This window comes from Triticum aestivum, chromosome 3B (assembly GCF_018294505.1).
Source record: "Triticum aestivum cultivar Chinese Spring chromosome 3B, IWGSC CS RefSeq v2.1, whole genome shotgun sequence".
NCBI lineage: Eukaryota > Viridiplantae > Streptophyta > Magnoliopsida > Poales > Poaceae > Triticum > Triticum aestivum.
Window position 1 is genome coordinate 802316602 of NC_057801.1, and position 25568 is coordinate 802342169.

Consider the following 25568-nt stretch of genomic DNA (forward strand, 5'->3'; position numbering starts at 1 on the left):
AATATTATATCTTGGCAAGCAAAATCATACTCGACGGCTTTTGTGAAACTAAAAAGTAGAAATAACTATGAAAACATTTCAGGGCGCATGTCAAATATTTGGTAATAGGTCTATGTGCAAGATATACGGGTAAGCACTGCCACATACGGCTTGTTTGTGTAACATCAATCTTGACAAAAAAATCCTGCAACTTCCTTAGATTGCATGCAACACAATGATGGAAATAGAGATGTAGTTTTAAAATAAACATTAAGTAGCACAACAATCACCTTAGATATCTTGTTAATAGGATGTTCATGAAAAGAAAAGCAACAACCGAATGGCAAGCTTGTACTTAATCATGCCATTTTAGTAAGAGCCATAAGGTTTAACTGATGCCCTTTACATATACACTTGCACCCATTACGTCCTTGAAAGAAATAAACATTGGTTAGAATAAATAATGTCAAACTTATATTTATCATGTCCCAATTATTGAAACTTCACTCCTCAAAAGGCTGCCAACGGACACCAACTTGGGCTTATCTGATGCTTATTTTTACATAGCAGCCTTCAACAGTTTCATCCCTGAAAGATAGAAAACATTGTTAGAATACATCAAATAATTCTTTTAAGATATATATGTCCTATGGTATAAACATAGCAAACTCGTGAGTGCTGACCAAGTGGTTAAAATCGAAATGGTTGATATATAAAAAAATATATACAACAATTCAGTTATGCCTTGTTTATAAATACGATACCCATGAAAAATAAATACATTAGTCGGAGATGGGTCTTAACTCTTAACACCTCGGCAGACTGCAACCATGGAAGGATAAATAATCGTTGTTAGCATGGGAGACATATATAAATATATAATCCGAGTCCGGTACTTAGTGTCCACCACATTGTCGTAACGATATTGGGGTTGGCTGAATTTCAGTCTGCCAAACTGTCTTTGTTTTCTCTGGCCGTACATGTGCAGTTTTTTCCTGATGTACGTCAGTACGTGGCCTACATGTACTACACTATCTCATCCGCTCCTTGCTAGCTCGTGCTTTTGGGTGGAGAAAATATCAGGTACGGCAAGATGGATCCCCTCTTGGCGTACCTAGCTAGCTTTAGCAGAAGGTTGCCAATTAATGGATTCTGCTAGAAGACGCACACGTGTATGTGGCAAAGTATGTATGAAGATCAAGTTTATCATTGTACGCTCCTGATTCGTTAAGCCGTGTGACAGCCTCGAGAAAGAACATGCATGTCCATCCAGTGTGTGAATTGATCAGACAGCTAGTTACCCTTCACACTATCGAAACCTAGGCTATTGTGCACACTACAAATGTTTTGTATATTTAAAGCATGATGCTGAAGAAGGAATTGGAGAACCTAATGAGGAGAATATAGGTGTCTCACCATGTAGCTCCATTGATCGGCACTGCCCCGACACCGCATCTCTGTGACTCTTTCCTCTTCCAAACCAACGATCTCGCATCAAGCGAAAGATGAGGCGACAATCCCGCGATGGAGAAGCAGAACATGTCACGTACATGCAACTACCATGCAGTCACTAATGAGGCATAAAATAGCAAAAGGGATTGGTGGAAGGAGAAAGTTTGGAGAGGACATAGGTTATTTTCCTTTTCGACTGAGACGCCGGGAGAAACCGCAGTGAACCTTCCTTCTTCCTCGGGACTGGAAGCAGCAAGGACAAGGAGATGGAGTGCCGTTATTGATCGGCACCGCCCCGACACCGCGTCTCTTTGACTCTTTCCTCTTCCAAATCAATGATCTCGCATCGAGAGAAAGATGAGGCGACAATCCTGTGATGGAGAAGCAGAACATGTCACGTACATGCAGCTACCAGGCAGTCACTAATCAGGCACAAAATAGGCTGCGTACATCGGCATCCAAAAAAATAGCAAAAGAGATTACTGGAAGGAGAAAATTTAGAGAGGAGATAGGTTATTTGCCTTTTCGACTGAGACGCCGGGAGAAACCGCAGCGAACCTTCCTTCTTTCTCAGGACTGGAAGCAGCAACGACCAGGAGACGGAACGCCGGGAGCAGTCCAGATCAAGTTGCCGTCTTTGCTGCCGCCATGGACATGCAAGGTCCCTGGATTTCCATCCAATTGGTAACCTTCTGAAGTATTCCATAGATTGGACGTGGAGTTTGTTAGGAAAAAAACAGGGGACACGTGGGCCACAAATTGAATGTGGAGTTCTTCCTAGATTGAGCGTGGAGAAGTTTTATGTAGATTAATCGTGCAGTTTGTTAGAAAAAAATATTGCACGTACGTGCGGGCCATAAATTGAACGTGGAGTATTCTCCCAAGATTGTAAATGGAGTTTGTCCAAAAAAAAGAGATTCAATATGGAGTTTGTGAAAAAAAGATTGAACCTAGAGTTAATCCACACCGTAATTATTTGGTCCCACCAGATAAACGGCTAGTAAAATCTAATTAACGTGGGAATTTCTAGGAAGTCAAGAATTAGTATAGGTATAGATAGATAGATAGATAGATTACATGGTTAGTAAGAAACATCTTCCAGGGAGAATAGTTCCGTTAGGGGTTCCTTTCCCTGGGAGGCATGCCCTAAAGTGCATGTCCGGACTGCGAGAAAAAAGCAGAAAAGTATCTGGGGGCAGATAAATAAACAAGAAAAATCATCTTTTAGTTCACCGACCGAATATTCCCTTAAGAACGCTAGCTTTCGGCTTCACCCAGTCTGAGGTACATATCCGGCTGACCCGGCAGTAACAATCGCAGAGGTGCTCCCTTTACCACCTAGCCGAACAAACGGGAACGCAGGGGTAAGCACAGGAGCCAGGCAATCCAGCTTGGCCAAAACTTAAGTCATATCGATGCATATAATGGTGTATAAAAGGTTCATGTGAAAGTGTCACACATGTTTTGGGCATGAGGCCCGTTTATATAAACTTCTGATAAAGAAGCCCCCAGGTATAATGAGCGCGGGTGGCGCGTCAAGTATGTGCGAACAACGCGCAGGCAAGCCCCTAAAGGCTTGGGAGAAAAAGGGAGGGAGAAGGAGAGAAATACCAGGCAGCTAATTTGAAAGAAATAATAAAAAAGGGACAGAGGAAGGAGACGAACACGGAGTCCGGCGCTAGGCGTAGAATCTTCGTAGGCGTGCTGCGTTCCATGGGTTCGGCTCGAGTCGGTTGTCCGATGCGTTTCACAGACGGTATGCTCCACCAGTCAGGACTTGGTCGATTATGAAGGGACCCTCCCATTTGGGCTTTAGTTTGTCCTTTTTCTTGTCCGGCAAGCGTAGAACTAGTTCGCCAATATTATAAGTTTTGGCCCATACTTCTCTGCTTTGATATCTTCGAGCCTGCTGTTGATAGAATGCGGAACGGGCTTTTGCCACATCGCGCTCCTCCTCCAATGCGTCCAAGTTGTCCTGCCTATCGGGCTCGGCTTCTCTTTCTTAGTACATGCGCACGCGAGGCGAGTCATGAATTATGCCGCAGGGCAGGATTGACTCTGTGCCGTATACCATAAAAAATGGTGTGAATCCGGTAGTGCGATTTGGCGTGGTCCGCAGCCCCCAGAGTACGGAGTCAAGATCCTCTACCTAGTGCATGTTAGATTCCTTCAGGGATCGCACTAGTCTGGGTTTGATGCCACTCATGATGAGACCGTTAGCTCGCTCGACTTGACCGTTAGTTTGTGGGTGATAGACTGAAGCGTAGTCGAGCTTAATGCCCATGTTTTTGCACCAGAGTTTAACTTCGTCAGCCGTAAAGTTTGTGCCATTGTCAGTGATGATGCTGTGGGGGACGCCGTAACGGTGTACAACCCCGGATATGAAGTCTGTCACCGGTCTGGATTCTGCCGTCTTTACAGGCTTGGCCTCTATCCATTTGGTGAATTTATCCACCATGACCAGTAGGTATTTTTGCTTGTGGGTTCCTCCTTTAAGGGGTCCAACCATGTCAAACCCCCAGACCGCAAAAGGCCAGGTTATGGGTATGGTTTGTAGGGCGGTAGGCGGCATGTGGCTTTGATTAGGGAATAATTGGCAACCGACGCATCACTGGACTAAGTCCTGAGCGTCTGCCCGGGCCGTCAGCCAAAAAAATCCGGTACGGAAGGCCTTGCTTACAAGGGCTCCGGCTGCGGCGTGGTGCCCGCCGAGTCCGGCGTGAATTTCCGCCACAAGGTTCCGCCCTTCCTCTTCGGAGATACACCTTTGAAGGACTCCGGTGGTGCTTTTCTTATAAAGCTCTCCTTCGTGGACTTTATAGGCTTTAGATCGCCGCACTATGCAGCGTGCCTCATTTTGGTCCTCGGGGAGTTCCTGCCTAGTTAAGTAGGCTAAGAATGGTTCTGTCCACGGGGCAATTACTGCCATTATTTCATGGGCTGAGGGTGTGACTTCATTGACGGAGTCTTCCGTTGTGTCATGGTGTCCTGGGTCAAGCGATGCGGCCTGGTCCGGTTTGTTAATTCCGGATTCCCCTTCCCACTGTACGGATGGCTTGAATAACCTTTCCAGGAAAATGTTGGGGGGGACTGCATCGCGCTTTGCGCCGATGCGTGCCAGGATGTCTGCTGCCTGATTATTTTCCCGGGCTATATGGTGGAATTCCAGCCCTTCGAACCGAGCTGACATATTTAGGATGGCGTTGCGGTAAGCTGCCATTTTCGGATCTTTGGCGTCAAAGTCTCCGTTTATTTGGGATATCGCGAGGTTCAAATCCCCACGCACCACTAGGCATTGAATGCCCATGGAGACTGCCATCCGGAGGCCATGTAGAAGGGTCCCGTATTCGGCTGCATTGTTGGAGTCCGTATACATTATCTGGAGTACATATTGGACTGTATCTCCTGTTGGGGACGTCAGGACGACGCCAACCCCCAGACCTGCCAGCATTTTGGAGCCGTCAAAGTGCATGGTCCAGTTGGAATATGTGCCGTACTCTTTAGGGAGTTCGGCTTCAGTCCATTCCGCGACAAAGTCAGCCAAGGCTTGCGAGTTGATGGCTCGCCGTGGCTTATATGTCATGTCGAACGGGAGGAGCTCAATGGCCCATTTGGCAATCCGGCCTGTTGCGTCGCGGTTGTTTATGATATCGTTAAGAGGTACTTCGGAGGCTACTGTTATCGAACACTCTTGAAAGTAGTGTCATAGCTTCCGGGATGCCATGAACACTGCGTATGCCATTTTTTGGTAATGCGGGTACCGGGACTTGCATGGAGTGAGGACAGTGGACACGTAGTACACTGGTTTTTGGACAGGGAATTTGTGTCCGTCCGTTTCTCGTTCGACGACGAGGACTGCGCTTACAACTTGGTGAGTTGCCGCGATGTATAACAACATTGGTTCGCCGATGTTTGGCGCGGCTAGGACAGGGTTTGTTGCCAGTATGGCTTTTATTTGAGTCCGGCTGTGGCGGCATCCGTCCACTCGAAGTGTTCGGTGCGCCGGAGGAGGCGGTAAAGGGGTAATGCCTTTTCCCCCAAGCGGGAGATGAAGCGGCTTAGAGCCGCCACACATCCAGTCAATTTTTGTATTTGCTTGAGATCTTTTGGGATATCCAATTGTGACAGAGCTCGGATCTTGGCTGGGTTTGCTTCAATTCCCCTACCGGATACAATGAAGCCCAAGAGCTTTCCGGCTGGTACGCCGAAAACGCATTTTTCCGGGTTAAGCCTAATGTCATATGTTCGGAGGTTATCGAACGTGAGCCTCAAGTCGTCTATTAGAGTTTCGATGTTTTTGGTTTTGACGACCATGTCATCCACGTATGCTTCAACTGTTTTGCTGATCTGGTTGGCCAGACATGTCTGAATCATGCGTTGATATGTTGCGACGGCGTTTTTGAGCCCGAAGGGCATTGTGTTGAAGCGGGATGGGCCGTATGGGGTGATGAATGCCGTTGCGGCTTGGTCTGACTCTGCCATCTTGATTTGGTGGTAGCCAGAGTATGCGTCGAGGAAACACAATGAATCGCGTCCTGCAGTGGCGTCGATGATTTGATCAATGCGGGGGAGGGGGAAGGGATCCTTTGGGGAGGCCTTATTTAGGTCTTTAAAATCGACGCATAGGCGCCAGGATTTGTCCTTCTTTGGTACCATCACCAGGTTTACTAGCCAATCCGGATGTTTTATATCTCTGATGAATCCGGCTTCCAGTAGTTTGGCTAGCTCCTCTCCCATGGCTTGTCTCTTGGGTTCGGAGAAACGCCGAAGAGTCTGCTTAACGGGCCTGAATCCTTTTAGGATGTTCAGGCTGTGCTCGGCCAGCCTGCGTGGGATTCCTGGCATGTCCGAAGGGTGCTAGGCAAAAATGTCCCAATTTTCTCGTAGGAATTCTCTGAGTGCAGCGTCTACATCTGGGTTTAGTTGTGCCCCGATGGAGGCCATTTTTGTAGTGTCCGTTGGATGGACTTGGAACTTGACTATTTCGTTTGCCGACTTGAAGGAGGTGGACTTGGATCTTTCGTCGAGTATTACGTCATCCCTGTCCACCGTGGAGCGCAACACAGTTAGTTCCTCGGCCGCTAGGGCTTTGGACAATGCCTCGAGGGCTAGTGCGACTGTCTTGTTTTCTGCGCGGAGCGCTGTGTCCGGATCACTAGCAAGAGTGATGATTCTGTTTGGTCCGGGAATTTTGAGCTTCATGTACCCGTAATGGGGTATAGCTTGAAAAATTGTGAATGCTTCTCACCCTAACAGAGCGTGGTATCCACTGCTGAACGGGGCCACTTGAAATGTGACCTCCTCGGATCTGTAATTATCTGGCGTGCCAAACACCACATCTAGTGTGATTTTCCCTGAACAGCACGCTTCTCGGCTGGAGATTATTCCTCTAAAGGTTGTGTTGCTTCGCTCAATGCGGCTCCAGTCTATTTCCATTTTTCGCAGGGTTTCCTCGTAGATGAGGTTCAGTCCGCTGCCGCCGTCCATGAGTACCTTTGTAAGCCGGAAGCCGTCCACTATCGGACTGAGGACCGATGCAGCTGGTGCTCGGGCTGTCCAGAATTTAGGTTCGTCACTGGCATTAAAGGTAATAGCCGTGTCACTCCATGGGTTTATTGTTGCTACTTGGTAGACTTCGGTAAGGCTGCGGAGCGTTCGTTTCCTCGCATCGTTTGATGCCAAAGTCTCGAAGACTGTTGACACCGTACTGGCGTTTCTGGGGTGGTGCTCTTCGGATTCTGGAGTTAGAAGCTCCTCGCCACTTTTGGCCACCTGCCGGAGTATCCAACATGCTCTAAGGCTATGAGTTGCTGTGACTTCCCCTGAACTATGAATTTTACAGGGTCCATTGAGCCATCCCTCCAGTACGGTTCCATAACCTATAGAGGGTTTTTGTTTTTTGCTGTTTGGCCCAGGTGCCTGGCGATAATGCACCCTTTTGTTTCAGATTGGGATTGTATTCAGGATCGGATTGTCCCAGAATTTTGTTTCGGTTTTTCGAACGCTTTTTGTTGCACAGTACTTTCGTACTATGGATGTCAAGTTGGCGAAGCGTTGTAGCGACCCGACCTCAGACGGTCAAGTCTCTGTGTATCTGTGCTATCCCTGGATCGGTATGCTAGCACACACAGTACATCAATGTATATATCAAAGTGCAATCACATGTATAAGTAACAAAAACTGATATATACCTTAAGAATCTCAGCAGAAACATGCAAACGGGTGTGGAGTCCCATCAACACCATCGGCAAGTTGAGTGCGGCCCGTAACCCTATCATATCACTTACTCGTCGGATAATACCTGCAACATAATATGTTGCAGCTGTGTAGGTCAGTACATTGAATGTACTGGCAAGTCACACCACAAGAGATGAATAAATGTCCTATTTATACATGCAATATGGCTGGTGGATGGTTCTAAATTTAATTTGCATAAAGCTGATTTTTCCTTATCATCAAAAGAATATCATATTGTTGCTACATAATTCATCATTATATGATTGAGATGGTTGCTCCATTCAATATATACCCAAATTCTTTAAAACCCATTAAATTAATTAAGAGTGATGAGATCGCTCAATTCCCACTTTCCAGATGCTCAAATTATCCATAATCGAGGACACGGCTAATCGATTAGTTTTACACTCTGCAGAGGTTTGCACATTTTTCCCCATAAGACTCGATCACCTCCTTTGTAGTCCTCGCACTGCCTGGTGTTTGAGAATCGGAAGATCGACACATAATCTTTCTGAAGTGTTCCCTCTTAACCCTGGGTAGACCGGTACACCTACATATATAACTACATCTGCTGGTCTATCACGGTAAGAGGTCACACAACGTACTCAACTAAGCCAGAGCCCATAATAGCTTGTGGCTGTGCAGGTAAGCTTCTAGTCATGAAAAATTGATGAATCCCTTTGAGCATGGGTGGCAGTCCATAGGGTGATCACACGGGTACTCCGGGATCCCCTGGGCAAGTCCACTGGTTTCTCCAGGGTGCCCCTTACCAATCCACCCAGATGTGTGTTAATGTTGCCACCTTAAGGTTACCCTTAATTATTATACCACTCGCAACTTTCATGATCTCACATACCATTCCCCGTCTACAATGGCATAGCAAAATCCCTACAATGTTGGTGACAAAGAAGTAAAGGCTCAGACCTACCTCATTGCACTACTGGGTTTATAATATAGCCAACTAACATATTAATTCAAACCTTACATCAAAGGACTAAATGCATATATAAAACATAGGTATAAAAGGGCATGATCAAGATGTAACTTGCGTTTATAATATAGCCAACTAACATATTAATTCAAACCTTACATCAAAGGACTAAATGCATATATAAAACATAGGTATAAAAGGGCATGATCAAGATGTAACTTGCCTTGTACTGTTGATGAAGATGAAATATTATATTGAGTCGTCTCTCCTTCTCGTTACGACATATCTAACGATATAAGAAAGTACTTTAACACACAACAACATCCAAATAAAGGTCCAAATAAAATACTCAAATTACAATACAAATAAAAAAATAAAAATAAAAACATTCCAACATAAGTTGTTAGGACTTGGTTACGGGTTGAGATAAGATCAAGAATGAAAATATGATATAGGATTTTGTTCTAGGGTTAGGTCAAAGTGAAGATCACGGCTTGAAGAGTTGTGAGGAAAGGTTCTACGACAAAGTCTATAATAGGTTTGATTGGAATATTTGACTTGGGTCCAATAAAAATGATAGATGGAGTTGATGCCATAGGGTTTATGTTACAAAAATTTATGTAACATTTCCTAAGTCCAAATTTGTATGATGATGTCATGTGACCAAAGAGGTTTTCTAGGGATCAATCTAAAAGATTTAACTTCGTGTCAAAAGTTATTAAATGATCGAGAAGGTCAAATTAAGGTGTTGATGTTAAAACAGTGGCAAAATCTTGCTAAAAAATTATTCCATGAGTTCCAACAGAAAGGTGATGTCCTAAGGTCGAACTTTAATATAATAAAAAAATTTATATGCCCTATAGATCAGAAGATATAGCAAAAGTACTCAATTTAACATTTAAAACAGAACTAAACTTTAACTTGCCAAAAACTGAGATCTCATATTTTTATAATAAACTAGATGTTCGAAGGAATCTGGGGAAATAAAATTTGTCGAATTTGGGCATACGGTTTAGGAGATATGATTTTCCGAAGTTTGAGTATTTTTCTGAAAAACAAATACGGGATTTACACAATGCTCACCGGAGTTAGTCGCTGGAGTTGGGGAAAAAGGTCGCCGGAGTTGAGGAAGAAGGCCCGCAACGTCAAGTAGAATGAGGACGACGAAGAGGTCGACGAGGGAAGTCCATTGGGCAATGTCCCGGGCTCGGCCTCCCAAAATTCAATATTTTGGAATGTTATATTAAATAAATAAATAGGATTGTTTGTTTGATTGTTGTGTGATGGATTGTGTGAAATTATTTTATTTTTTCGTGAGAATAACCTTTTGAGTTGTTGTTTAAAACTTTTTCTAATCATGTTATAAAAGTTGGTAACATATTGTCCAATAAAGAAAACTATGGTTGGGGAATTTTATTCAAGAAATCAAAGAGCTTTAATTTCTGTTTGACTCTTTTTGAAATATTGGAAACCACAATCACAATTTTGGAGTGAGAATAACATGACTTTCTCAAATGTGGTGGATGAGTATCCCATTTGGAGTTCCATTTGAAATTGGATCTTATTTGGAGTTTTAATGCCATTTATATATTTCCAAATTATTAAAATAAATTAATGAGAGGAGATAATGTGACTTCTCCAAGACATATTCGGAAATATTTAGTAATTGACAATTAACAGTTTGTGGATTTTCAAAAACTCTGAATTGAATTTTGAGTAATTCAATTAAGTCTATAATGCATTAATAAGTTACACACAAATTAATTTTTATGAAATTATGAAACTATTTTTTTCCTAGACTCTAAATAATAAATATGTAATTGTACACATTTTTGTTGGTTTCGTTAGTTAAAGTTTTTCGTCACCTAATTATTAATTTACGAAATCTAATTCCAAGTCTTTTAGGGCTAAGCACATTTTTTTCGGAGCACTGTGCACGCACATAACCCAGCAAGTACAGCATACACAACCAGCCAAGCCCATCTATGTTTTTTTTCTCTTTCATTTTTTCTCTTGGGCCTTGACTTCACTTAGGCCCATACGCGCAGGCTTTTTCTTCCTCCTCGTTCATATTCACAGGAACACGAACAGAGGATACATCCATGGCGCCTTCAGCTCTTCCTCCCCTTCTCTCCCTCCCCCAACCCACAAACGGTCAGAACCGGTTCCCCTCGTCTTCCTCGACCCCCTCCCCTTCTTAGTGCGCCTTAAAGGCGACCGTAGTGGCCATTAACGGACACCCAAAACGTCCATGCATTTCATCTCCATCTGCTCGAATTCTGACCTCCCCCTTACCTATAAGTAGTGCCCATAGGTTCTCCTCACAGTCCTCACCCCCTCCCGAGAAAACCCCTTTCTTCCTCGTCCTTCTCTCTGAGCAATTGCTCGTCGGAGTTCGACAACTCCGGCGGCCACTCCACGCCATCAAGGTAAGAGGTCACACAACGTACTCAACTAAGATAGATCCCATAATAGCTTGTGGCTGTGCAGGTAAGCTTCTAGTCATGAAAAATTGATGAATCCCTTTGAGCCTGGGTGGCAGTCCATAGGGTGATCACACGGGTACTCCGGGATCCCCTGGGCAAGTCCACTGGTTTCTCCAGGGTGCCCAGGCAAGTCCACTGGTTTCTCCAGGGTGCCCCTTACCAATCCACCCAGATGTGTGTTAATGTTGCCACCTTAAGGTTACCCTTAATTATTATATCACTTGCAACTTTCATGATCTCACATACCAATCCCGGTCAACAATGGCATAGCAAAATCCCTACAATGTTGGTGACAAAGAAGTAAAGGCTCAGACCTACCTCATTGCACTACTGGTTTATAATATAGCCAACTAATATATTCATGCAAACCTTACATCAAAGGACTAAATGCATATATAAAACATAGGTATAAAAGGGCATGATCAAGATGTAACTTGCCTTGTACTGTTGATGAAGATGAAATATTATATTAAGTTGTCTCTCCTTCTCGTTACGATATATCTAACGATATAATAAAGTACTTTAACACACAACAACATCCAAATAAAGGTCCAAATAAAATACTCAAATTAGAATACAAATAAAAAAATAAAAAAAACATTCCAACATAAGTTGTTAGGACTTGGTTACGGGTTGAGATAAGATTAAGAATGAAAATATGATATAGGATTTTATTCTAGGGTTGGGTCAAAGTGAAGATCACGGCTTGAAGAGTTGGGAGGCAAGGTTCTACGACAAAGTCTATAATGGGTTTGATTGGAATATTTGACTTGGGTCCAATAAAAATGATAGATGGAGTTGATGCCATAGGGTTTATGTTACAAAAATTTATGTAACATTTCCTAAGTCCAAATTTGTATGATGATGGCATGTGATGAAAGAGGTTTTCTAGGGATCAATCTAAAAGATTTAACTTCGTGTCAAAAGTTATTAAATGATCGAGAAGGTCAAATTAAGGTGTTGATGTTAAGACAGTGGCTAAATCTTGCTGAAAATTTATTCCATGAGTTCCAAAAAAAAGGTGATGTCCTAAGGTCGAACTTTCATATAATAAACATTTTTATATGTCCTATAGATTAGAAGATATAGCAAAAGTACTCAACTTAACATTTAAAACAGAACTAAACTTTAACTTGCCAAAAACTGAGATCTCGTATTTTTATAATAAACTAGATGTTCCAAGGAATCTGGGAAAATAAAATTTGTCGAATTTGGGCATACAGTTTAGGAGATATGATTTTCCGAAGTTTGAGTATTTTTCTGTAAAACAAATACGGGATTTACACAGTGCTCACCAGAGTTAGTCGCCGGAGTTGGGGAAAAAGGTCGCCGGAGTTGAGGAAGAAGGCCCCCAATGTCAAGTAGAATGAGGAGGGCGAAGAGGTCGACGAGGGAAGTCCATTGGGCAATGTCCCGGGCTCGGCCTCCCAAAATTCAATATTTTGGAATGTTATATTAAATAAATAAATATGAATGTTTGTTTGATTGTTGTGTGATCGATTGTGTGAAATTATTTTATTTTTTCATGAGAATTAAAACCTTTTGAGTTGTTGTTTAAAACTTTTTCTAATCATGTTATAAAAGTTGGGTAACATTTTGTCCAATAAAGAAAACTATGGTTGGGGAATTTTATTCAAGAAATCAAAGGGCTTTAATTTCTGTTTGACTCTTTTTGAAATATTGGAAACCACAATCACAATTTTGAAGTGAGAATAACATCACTTCCTCAAATGTGGTGGGTGAGTATCCCATTTGGAGTTCCATTTGAAATTGGATCTTATTTGGAGTTTTAATGCCATTTATATATTTCCAAATAATTAAAATAAATTAATGAGAGGAGATAATTTGACTTCTCCAAGAAATATTCGGAAATATTTAGTAATTGACAATTAACAGTTTGTGGATTTTCAAAAACTCTGAATTGAATTTTGAGTAATTCAATTAAGTCTATAATGCATTAATAAGTTACACACAAATTAATTTTTACGAAATTATGAAACTATTTTTTTTCCTAGACTCTAAATAATAAATATGTAATTGTACACATTTTTGTTGGTTTCGTTAGTTAAAGTTTTTTGTCACCTAATTATTAATTTATGAAATCTAATTCCAAGTCTTTTAGGGCTAAGCACATTTTTTTCGGAGCACTGTGCACGCACATAACCCAGCAAGTACAACATACACAACCAGCCAAGCCCATCTATGTTTTTTTTCTCTTTCATTTTTTCTCTTGGGCCTTGACTTCACTTAGGCCCATACGTGCAGGCTTCTTCTTCCTCCTCGTTCATATTCACATGAACACGAACAGAGGCTACATCCATGGCGCCTCCACCTCTTCCTCCCCTTCTCTCCCTCCCCCAACCCACAAACGGACAGAACCGGTTCCCCTCATCTTCCTCGACCCCCTCCTCTTCTCAGTGCGCCTTAAAGGCGACCGTAGTGGCCATTAAGGGACACCCAAAACGTCCATGCATTTCATCTCCATCTGCTCGAATTCTGACCTCCCCCTCACCTATAAGTAGTGCCCATAGGTTCTCCTCACAGTCCTCACCCCTCCCGAGAAAACCCCTCTCTTCCTCATCCTTCTCTGAGAGCAATTACTCGTCAGAGTTCGACAACTCCGGCGGCCACTCCATGCCATCACGGTAAGAGGTCACACAACGTACTCAACTAAGCCAGGGCCCATAATAGCTTGTGGCTGTGCAGGTAAGCTTCTAGCCATGAAAAATTGATGAATCCCTTTGAGCCTGGGTGGCAGTCCATAGGGTGATCACACGGGTACTCCGGGATCCCCTGGGCAAGTCCACTGGTTTCTCCAGGGTGCCCCTTACCAATCCACCCAGATGTGTGTTAATGTTGCCACCTTAAGGTTACCCTTAATTATTATATCACTCGCAACTTTCATGATCTCACATACCAATCCCCGTCTACAATGGCATAGCAAAATCCACACAATGTTGGTGACAAAGAAGTAAAGGCTCAGACCTACCTCATTGCACTACTGGTTTATAATATAGCCAATTAACATATTCATGCAAACCTTACATCAAAGGACTAAATGCATATATAAAACATAGGTATAAAAGGGCATGATCAAGATGTAACTTGCCTTGTACTGTTGATGAAGATGAAATATTATATTGAGTCATCTCTCCTTCTCGTTACGATATATCTAACGATATAAGAAAGTACTTTAACACAAAACAACATCCAAATAAAGGTCCAAATAAAATACTCAAATTACAATAATAATAAAAAAAATAAAAATAAAAACATTCCAACATAAGTTGTTAGGACTTGGTTACGGGTTGAGATAAGATCAAGAATGAAAATATGATATAGGATTTTGTTCTAGGGTTGGGTCAAAGTGAAGATCACGACTTGAAGAGTTGTGAGGCAAGATTCTACGACAAAGTCTATAATGGGTTTGATTGGAATATTTGACTTGGGTCCAATAAAAATGATAGATGGAGTTGATGCCATAGGGTTTATGTTACAAAAATTTATGTAACGATTCCTAGGGATCAATCTAAAAGATTTAACTTCGTGTCAAAAGTTATTAAATGATCGAGAAGGTCAAATTAAGGTGTTTATGTTAAAACAGTGGCTAAATCTTGCTGAAAAGTTATTCCATGAGTTCCAACAGAAAGGTGATGTCCTAAGGTCAAACTTTCATATAATAAACATTTTTATATGTCCTATAGATTAGAAGATGTAGCAAAAGTACTCAATTTAACATTTAAAACAGAACTAAACTTTAACTTGCCAAAAAGTGAGATCTCGTATTTTTATAATCAACCAGATGTTCCAAGGAATTTGGGGAAATAAAATTTGTCGAATTTGGGCATACAGTTTAGGAGATATGGTTTTTCGAAGTTTGAGTATTTTTCTGAAAAACAAATACGGGATTTACACAGTGCTCACCGAAGTTAGTCGCCGGAGTTGGGGAAAAAGGTCACCGGAGTTGAGGAAGAAGGCCCCCAACGTCAAGTAGAATGAGGACGGCGAAGAGGTCGACGAGGGAAGTCCATTTGGCAATGTCCCGGGCTCGGCCTCTTCCCGTGACGGCGTGGAGTGGCCGCCGGAGTTGTCGAACTCCGACGAGCAATTGCTCTCAGAGAAGGACGAGGAAGAGAGGGGTTTTCACGGGAGGGGGTGAGGACTGTGAGGAGAACCTATGGGCACTACTTATAGGTGAGGGGGAGGTCAAAATTCGAGTAGATGGAGATGAAATGCATGGACGTTTTGGGTGTCCGTTAATGGCCACTACGGTCACCTTTAAGGCGGACTGAGAAGGGGAGGGGGTCGAGGAAGACGAGGGGAACCGGTTCTGATCGTTTGTGGGTTGGGGGAGGGAGAGAAGGGGAGGAAGAGGTGGAGGCGCCATGGATGTAGCCTCTGTTCGTTTTCGTGTGAATATGAATGAGGAGGAAGAAGAAGCCTGCGCGTATGGGCCTAAGTGAAGTCAAGGCCCAAGAGAAAAAATGAAAGAGAAAAAAAACATAGATGGGCTTGGCTGGTTGTGTTTGCTATACTTGCTGGGTTATGTGCGTGCACAGTGCTCCGAGAAAAAATGTGCTTAGCCCTAAAAGACTTGGAATTAGATTTCGTAAATTAATAATTAGGTTACGAAAAACATTAACTAACGAAACCAAAAAAATGTGTACAATTACATATTTATTATTTAGAGTCTAGGAAAAAAATAGTTTCATAATTTCGTAAAAAATAATTTGTGTGTAACTTATTAATGCATTATAGACTTAATTGAATTACTCAAAATTCAATTCACAGTTTTTGAAAATCCACAAACTGTTAATTGTCAATTACTAAATATTTCTGAATATGTCTTGGAGAAGTCACATTATCTCCTCTCATTAATTTATTTTAATAACTTGGAAATATATAAATGGAATTAAAACTCCAAATAAGATCCAATTTCAAATGGAACTCCAAATGGGATATTCATCCACCACATTTGAGAAAGTGATGTTATTCTCACTCCAAAATTGTGATTGTGCTTTCCAATAATTCAAAAAGAGTCAAACAGAAATTAAAGCCCTTTGATTTCTTGAATAAACTTCCCCAACCATAGTTTTTTTATTGGACAAAATGTTACCCAACTTTTATAACATGATTAGAAAAAGTTTTAAACAACAACTCAAAAGGTTTTAATTCTCATGAAAAAATAAAATAATTTCACACAATCCATCACACAACAATCAAACAAAGAATCCTATTTATTTATTTAATATAACATTCCAAAGTATAGAATTTTGGGATGTTACAAACCTACCACACTTAAAATGAACCTCGTCCTTGAGATTCAGAAAGGCTAGAAAGAAAAGGTTAGGGTTGGGGTCTCCTTGCAATTCCATTGATCATCATGAAGGTCCCGGGTGCTAACACACTTAAAATAAACTCATGCACCACCTATATAGTGTTGACAACACATTTAATAACTCCTTCATTGATGCTTTAGAGGCATAACATTTCCTTCAATATCATGGGTCTTTGCATCAAAATAAAATTCTTCCGAGACTGTATCTTCTCATTTGATAGGTTTAGTGCCAATGCTAAATAACTATCGAAAAATCTCATGGAGGTCTGCCATTATTGGTTCCTTGCAAGAAATGGGTCTTGGCTTCATTCTCACCATGTAACCTACGATTGGCCGCAGCTGCCATATACATGGGTTCCTCATCATACCATTCTATGGCTTAAGCAAGGCTTCAACGGGCGTCGGCACTTTACTATGGGTAAGTCACTCAGATTTACCATTCCAAATAACAAGAGCGAATGATAAGAGTAAGTCGTCATGATGGCCAAGCCATGTCGCACCCAAATCACCCTATATAAGGTTTAGTGAATCTCGCACTCTAACACTCGGGCATCCTCACAGGCATTGCAGAATTCTCTTGTCCACGAACTGAGTTCGAATAAATCCATCGATTCTGCAAGCCAAACAAAAACAACTATCGTTCCACCAAAACCCTCTGGTTTTACGTATCCTCCTATGGAATAGCTATAACTTGATCGGTAGATGTTTCATGGATCCTTCATAATTCTTCCTTCAGCAAGACTGTGCTTGTTCCTTGGTAAATCCTAGGCCTGTGGGTTATGGCCCACTTTAACAGTTGTATAGATTTTACTCATCCTTGGAGTTACAACTGATCCATATTCTCCGGTAATTCTCATACTACTTCATTTCCTTCATCTCCTTGTGGTAACCAACATAACAAAATCAAAACTGCAACTTATTTTTGTCCAGCTCCTTTCTACGGATCGGCATGAACAACATGTTTCTTTCTCCTTTGACCCTGTGGTTTTACGAAATACTACCACACTTAAAATGAATTGTACTAATTCATCCATAGACCATGTTTCTCATATCCTCGAAAATGATTAAAGTCTAAGAGAGTGGCAACTCTTACAATTCAACATGGCACTGATGATTCAACTTTATTGATCCATGAAATATTACATTCTCCTAGACTTCCATTACATAGGTCAACTCAACCTACTCATGAAAATAAAATTGCTTCCTACTACTTTTTACTGATATCATAATCTCGACTACTCAGTTTTAGCTTTCTTTTGATCCGAACATTCCCTAGCATAATGTCCCACTTCCTTACAACGAAAACAAATGGCTTCCGACTTGTCTCGAGGCTTCCTTGTGATTTTCTTGACTCCTAGGGTTCTTGGCTTCTTGTCCGAACATTCATGTTAGTAGTGACATGAGTTCTTGCACCTGAAACATGTGATATGACTCAGATCCTTCTCTGCAGATATTAGGTTACTCTGGGGAGGTATCCGTTTCCTCTTCGGGGACTTCTTCGTACCGATCAGGGCTTCTATTTCATGTGGATCAAATTCCACTTCTTCTATTGGGAAGTATCCTGGATTCTCTTTTCTTTGCTTGGTGCAATACTGTGAAAAGTGTCCTTTTTCTCCACATGAATAGCAGGCTTTGGAATAAAATCTGGTTAGGCCTTCTCCATCAGGGTCTTCAACATCGTCCTTCGTCACAGGTTCTTTCATACCTTCTCAGAGGGTTTCCTTCATTCCTTCCTTTTGCTTCCGGGTAGTTTGTTGTACCACGGGATAAATGTGACACTAAGCAGGGTAGTGATCCGTTCCTTCACGTAAGAAACATGTAACCTGCCAGGTTGGGCATTCTCCGGCTAGGTGATTTTCTTCACAATGTGGGCATCCGTCCTTCTATTCTTTATGGGTGTGTCCAATTTCTCCGCAAATTTACATGCACAAGGTTTCTTCATCATCTTACTATCGTAGGGCTTCCGGGTAAGACGAGACCTTAGCAGAGTCGTCTTGAATTCTCCCCAAGTCTTTGCTCCATTCCATCCATGTATGGCTTGATGCATTTTCCACCATGTTGCGGCACTTCCTTCAAAGTATTGAAGAGCGTATGGTGCTTCATCCTTTCTTTCAACAAGGTTGATCCTCATGTGATTCTCCATGTTACGAATCCATTGCTCGGTCTCCAACTGAGTCTTCGGTCTCGAGAATTTGAGTCCACCTTCATTCATCATCTATTGGGTCCAAGGGGTTTGAGATGAGATAGAGTTGGAGGAATAGAGAGATACACACATCGCACAAGTCAATCATGATTCAGACATTCACTCAATCAAACATTAATATAGTACTGCCACCCACATAAGTTGGTATTGTCAGATACTCAAACCGTAAACGTTCAAACTTATTTTCTCATGGTGGTCTACTACTAAACTAACTTCTCCAGATCTTGGTTCTGCTTGTGTTGGATATTCTCCAGTTCTTCAACCAGATAATCTCTGTCGAGACGGAGTTTCCTGTGGCGTCCCAGTATGTCTTGTAGTTTATTCTTGAGCTTCTGGATCTCAACATCTTTGGTACGAGCTATGGTCCTGCTGTTCTCCAGTTCCTGATGAAGTTTCCGAACTTCAAGGTCTTCCTTTGCATGCTTGGTTACCTCTAGCTTTTGGGCATTGAGCTCTTCATGCAGTGCTTCCTTATCGAAGAAGACTTCAAGAAGGTCCATCTGGAGGTTCTTGATGTAATGCTCCAAGTCTTGGTTATACACCGTCAGAGGTGAAAACTTCAGCTTTTGCTCCTTCGTCAGTAAGATATGTGCTCCACCGGCTTTCTGCCATCCAAGCTTTCCAAAACTGTTCTTGCTTAGCTCATTATGATGACGATAGCACATGCGTGCAATTGCATCATGAATGGCAGTGTTGATGCCCATATCCTTGTTGCGGGCTATCATCTCATATGTGATGTCTCCTTTCTTGGGGTCTCCTTGATGTCCAAAAACTCGAGTCTTAATGCCCCATGTTCCAGTTCTTCTCTTCTTCACCTTGATCTCTGGTATCGGCAACTTTAGCAGTCTGACCAATACCATGAGGGTTGGACCACAAAGAACGTCCTTGTAGTGCTCTCTGGTGTTCAGGATGAAATTCTCCATCTAAAATTTAGAAATAAGAAGAGTTTTGGTCAACTGTTCAAAAGATGAGGGAAAATTCCAAGGCAAAAATTGTTCTCTCGGGGTCTTGCTGGTACTAAGCCATTTCCTAGGGTCACGTCCTACAGTGAACATGTGCTCTGATACCATTTCTGTAGCGACCCGACCTCAGACGGTCAAGTCTCTATGTATCTCTGCTATCCCTGGATCGGTATGCTAGCACACACAATACATCAATGTATATATCAAAGTGCAATCACATGTATAAGTAACGAAAAACTGATATATACCTTAAGAATCTCAGTGGAAACATGCAAATCGGTGTCGAGTCCCATCAACACCATCGGCAAGTTGAGTGCGGCCCGTAACCCTATCATATCACTTACTCGTCGGATAATACCTGCAACATAATATATTGCAGCCGTGTAGGTCAGTACGTTGAATGTACTGGCAAGTCACACCACAAGAGATGAATAAATGTCTTATTTATACATGCAATATGGCTGGTGGATGGTTCTAAATTTAATTTGCATAAAGCTGATTTTTCCTTATCATCAAAAGAATATCATATTGTTACTACATAATTCATCATTATATGATTGAGATGGTTGCTCCATTCAATCTATACCCAAATTCTTTAAAACCCATTACATTAATTAAGAGTGATGAGATCGCTCAATTCCCACTTTCCAGATGCTCAAATTGTCCATAACCGAGGACACGGCTAATCGATTAGTTTTACACTCTGCAGACGTTTGCACATTTTTCCCCATAAGACTCGATCACCTCCTTTGTAGTCCTCGCACTGCCTGGTGTTTGAGAATCGGAAGATCGACACATAATCTTTCTGAAGTGTTCCCTCTTAACCCTGGGTAGACCGGTACACCTACATATATAACTACATCTGCTGGTCTATCACGGTAAGAGGTCACACAACGTACTCAACTAAGCCAGAGCCCATAATAGCTTGTGGTTGTGCAGGTAAGCTTCTAGTCATGAAAAATTGATGAATCCCTTTGAGCCTGGGTGGCAGTCCATAGGGTGATCACACGGGTACTCCGGGATCCCCTGGGCAAGTCCACTGGTTTCTCCAGGGTGCCCGGGCAAGTCCACTGGTTTCTCCAGGGTGCCCCTTACCAATCCACCCAGATGTGTGTTAATGTTGCCACCTTCAGGTTACCCTTAATTATTATATCACTCGCAACTTTCATGATCTCAAATACCAATCCCCGTCTATAATGGCATAGCAAAATCCCTACAACATTGGTGACAAAGAAGTAAAGGCTCAGACCTACCTCATTGCACTACTGGGTTTATAATATAGCCAACTAACATATTCATGCAAACCTTACATCAAAGGACTAAATGCATATATAAAACATAGGTATAAAAGGGCATGATCAAGATGTAACTTGCCTTGTACTGTTGATGAAGATGAAATATTATATTGAGTAATCTCTCCTTCTCGTTACGATATATCTAACGATATAAGAAAGTACTTTAACACACAACAACATCCAAATAAAGGTCCAAATAAAATACTCGAATTACAATACAAATAAAAAAATAAAAATAAAAACATTCCAACATAAGTTGTTAGGACTTGGTTATGGGTTGAGATAAGATCAAGAATGAAAATATGATATAGGATTTTGTTCTAGGGTTGGGTCAAAGTGAAGATCACGGCTTGAAGAGTTGTGAGGCAAGGTTCTATGACAAAGTCTATAATGGGTTTGATTGGAATATTTGTCTTGGGGCCAATAAAAATGGTAGATGGAGTTGATGCCATAGGGTTTATGTTACAAAAATTAATGTAACATTTCCTAAGTCCAAATTTGTATGATGATGGCATGTGACCAAAGAGGTTTTCTAGGGATCAATCTAAAAGATTTAACTTCGTGTCAAAAGTTATTAAATGATCAAGAAGGTCAAATTAAGGTGTTGATGTTAAAACAGTGGCTAAATCTTGCTGAAAAATTATTCCATGAGTTCCAACAGAAAGGTGATGTCCTAAGGTCGAACTTTAATATAATAAACATTTTTATATGTCCTATAGATCAGAAGATATAGCAAAAGTACTCAATTTAACATTTAAAACAGAACTAAACTTTAACTTGCCAAAAACTGAGATCTCGTATTTTTATAACTAGATGGTACCCCGCGCGTATAACATATACTATAAATTGGTTAAATAAAAAATAACATATACTATAAAATATTAAAATGGACAACCGTATAGAGCCCCTTAATGTGGAACAAAAATGGCATTGATAATGTGTTATTGTCACGGAGTTCTATTCCAAGCACCAATATATTGTATAAAAAATTCTAAATAGGCCAAAATATTTATACTGCAAGAAATTTAAGCCAATAAAAACAAGCAGGAAATAGTACAAACTTATCAGATAGTTAAGACAGCTTGTTTCGTGAGAAACACACCTACATAAGGATCTCGCCAACAGATTATTTGAACGTTAGTCAGTTTGCTCCTTGAATGTTGCCTACCCTGTCTTTCTTTCTGGTTTCGTACAGTCTTGAGTTGCATTCAGCAACTGTTATCATGACACGGCTACATGTGTCTTCTCCTTTACCTCACCTATCAATGTTGTATGACCAATCAGCGGCATGGCAATAAAAAATGGAAACTACTATGATAGTTACAGATTGAACATGGCATTCAATAATTGTGATACCATGGGAAATGTGTAAGATGACATTGATAATAAAGGGAGCGTAAGATGCAAATATAATCTAAAAAATAGAACATATAGTACTGAATTCATTATGTCTGCATCTACTACTGTACTTGGAAGCAATTTATTATGATTAGTCCTCAAGCTCTCTGAGGAGAAAGCAATCTCAAGACTCATGTATGGAGATTGAAAGAGCCTCACTTAGCTTAAAATTCATACATCTCTGATTGGAAGGCTACATATTGTACAAACTTATTGTGTATAAAACAACTTACAATGAGAAAGAAGGAGATCTCTAACATTTTATGTACATTAACATGTATGGTTACAGAAATCACACTCGTAAAATATATTTTTAGCCAGTTTACATTGGTCCGCCTGACTTACAGCCATTTTGAATATTCATCATCTACCTTGTTGACATGAGAAAACAAAGATCTGCACAAACAACATGAGTGGATGACTTGATTTTAGTAGACTGATGCAAACCCAAGATGTTGGTATTACTACTCAAATCAAAACAAATAGTCAAAGAATAATCAAATTTTAAATAAGCACCAGCAGCACAAATGTTCCAAACAAATCTTTATATCCAACCAGCAAAAAAATTAGTGTGTGACAACGCCTATGACGTGAACGGCGGCTGCTCACTCGCCAGTGCAACAGAGAGGACATAGTGCAGCGTGTGGTAACTGATAAGGCGGCCGGCAGATTAATTGTTCAGAGACAATAACATGCAAATTCAGATATTTCAATTAAATAGGATTCAGAGATCGACTTAACTCAAGATCATCAGACAATTGTTTACCAAGACCATCCTTACGACCACCTAGCCATCCATACCGCACACTGTAAAACATAAAGTGGTACCGAATCTTGTTAGTTAGGCCATTCCTCCACAATGCTTCCTAATCTCAAAGCAGACCCCATGTTCAGGTATACTTTCCATTGGCGTCCATAAACTGCAAAGAAAATTCACACATACATATTCCGGCATAAGATAGATTAACGGGAACAAAATAACTACACACCATCTCCTTGTAGAAACTTTCTTATGTCTGGCTGGCCTTATTATCTTTGATTTAGAAGAACAGGAACCCGTTGAAACGATACCAGTTGGAGTGGTATACGGGTGCTGCCGAGAGTTGAATGCCTCGAGTGGTGACCATGTGGTTCTCAACTACAAAACGAAACAGGGTTATTTACTGATAACGTATAACCTAGCTTGTAGTCAATTAAGTAATTTCTTATTGAACAATCGTAAGTAGGAGGAAGGAAGGAGAGAAAGTAGGAGCGTCCCTGGTACCATGGCCTTTTTCTTACGAACGGCGACGGGTCGTCTTCGCCTTACGGCCGGATGCCGATGACGCCTCACGTGGTTGAGGTGGGAGCGGGACAGATCGCCGTCGTTGGCGTGGAGGAGCGCCTGCAAGTCCACCTCCACGGCAGGTGCCTCACCGTCGGGGAAGTGGTGGAGATGCCATCCGTGGTGTTTGCTGAGGTAGCCGGCGCTAGGGAAGAAGAAGATGCAGCCGCCCTTCTTCCCATCACCAGAAGGAGATGGGCAATAAAATCCCTCGATGGGTGATGAAGATGGATGCATGCCGCCATCCGTTCCATGTGTGTTTGTGGTGATGGGGAGATCGGGAGATTGAAACGTTGGCAGGGAGAGATGGAAGGAGAAGAGGAGAACGCATAAATTGGGGAATCTGAAGAGGAAAGGGTAGGTGCGCGTTTTGGGGAGGCGAGGAGACGATGGAAGAGTCTTCAACGTGCGGGTCCTGGAGCACGCGGGGCTCAATGCTTGCGCTGCAGATCTGAGCCACCCGTGGTCAATCAAACGGCTGAAATTTATTATGGTGACGTGGATGCATGAGAGCTCAGAGAAATCAGGTGGTGGGGAGCTCCTATTTAGATATAGTGGATAAACTAGATGTTCCAAGGAATCTGGGGAAATAAAATTTGTCGAATTTGGGCATACGGTTTAGGAGATATGATTTTCCGAAGTTTGAGTATTTTTCTGGAAAAAAATATGGGATTTACACAGTGCTCACCGGAGTTAGTCGCCGGAGTTGGGGAGAAAGGTCGCCGGAGTTGAGGAAGAAGGCCCCCAACGTCAAGTAGAATGAGGACGGCGAAGAGGTCGACGAGGGAAGTCCATTTGGCAATGTCCGGGGCTCGGCCTCTTCCCGTGACAGCGTGGAGTGGCCGCCGGAGTTGTCGAACTCCGACGAGCAATTGCTCTCAGAGAAGGACGAGGAAGAGAGGGGTTTTCTCGGGAGGGGGTGAGGACTGTGAGGAGAACCTATGGGCACTACTTATAGGTGAAGGGGAGGTCAAAATTCGAGCAGATGGAGATGAAATGCATGGACGTTTTGGGTGTCCGTTAATGGCCACTACGGTCGCCTTTAAGGCGCACTGAGAAGGGGAGGGGGTCGAGGAATACGAGGGGAACCGGTTCTGACTGTTTGTGGGTTGGGGGAGGGAGAGAAGGGGAGGAAGAGGTGGAGGCGCCATGGATGTAGCCTCTGTTCGTGTTCCTGTGAATATGATGAATATGAACGAGGAGGAAGAAGAAGCCTGCACGTATGGGCCTAAGTGAAGTCAAGGCCCAAGAGAAAAAATGAAAGAGAAAAAAAACATAGATGGGCTTGGCTGGTTGTGTATGCTGCATTTGTTGGGTTATGTGCGTGCACAGTGCTCCGAAAAAAAATGTGCTTAGCCCTAAAAGACTTGGAATTAGATTTCGTTAATTAATAATTAGGTGACGAAAAACTTTAACTAACGAAACCAACAAAAATGTGTAAAATTACATATTTATTATTTAGAGTTTAGGAAAAAAATAGTTTCATAATTTCGTAAAAATTAATTTGTGTGTAACTTATTAATGCATTATAGACTTAATTGAATTACTCAAAATTCAATTAAAAGTTTTTGAAAATCCACAAACTGTTAATTGTCAATTACTAAATATTTCCGAATATGTCTAGGAGAAGTCACATTATCTCCTCTCATTAATTTATTTTAATAATTTGGAAATATATAAATGGCATTAAAACTCCAAATAAGATCCAATTTAAATGGAACTCCAAATGGGATACTCATCCACCACATTTGAGAAAGTCATGTTATTCTCACTCCAAAATTGTGATTGTGGTTTCCAATATTTCAAAAAGAGTCCAACAGAAATTAAAGCCCTTTGATTTCTTGAATAAACTTCCCCAACCATAGTTTTCTTCATTGGACAAAATGTTACCCCACTTTTATAACATGATTAGAAAAATTTTTAAACAACAACTCAAAAGGTTTTAATTCTCATGAAAAAATAA

At 41.6% G+C, this 25568-nt stretch overlaps 2 long non-coding RNA genes across 3 annotated transcripts; both read right to left on the bottom strand.

The window, feature by feature from the left end:
• Window positions 1–224: 224 nt before the first annotated feature.
• On the bottom strand, window positions 225–1798 carry LOC123072540 (uncharacterized). The gene is made up of 2 exons (XR_006435211.1): window positions 1396–1798; window positions 225–567 (listed from the first exon to the last, which is right to left on the bottom strand). It is a non-coding gene; the product is annotated as an uncharacterized lncRNA (long non-coding RNA).
• A 6987-nt stretch (window positions 1799–8785) lies between these two features.
• LOC123072541 (uncharacterized) lies at window positions 8786–23960 on the bottom strand. 2 transcript variants are annotated; one of them, XR_006435213.1, is made up of 7 exons: window positions 23546–23960; window positions 23271–23419; window positions 23023–23088; window positions 22627–22677; window positions 21986–22142; window positions 9683–14257; window positions 8786–8885 (listed from the first exon to the last, which is right to left on the bottom strand). It is a non-coding gene; the product is annotated as an uncharacterized lncRNA (long non-coding RNA). The 2 variants fall into 2 exon arrangements; XR_006435212.1 differs by having other exon boundaries at window positions 23271–23960.
• Window positions 23961–25568: the final 1608 nt, after the last annotated feature.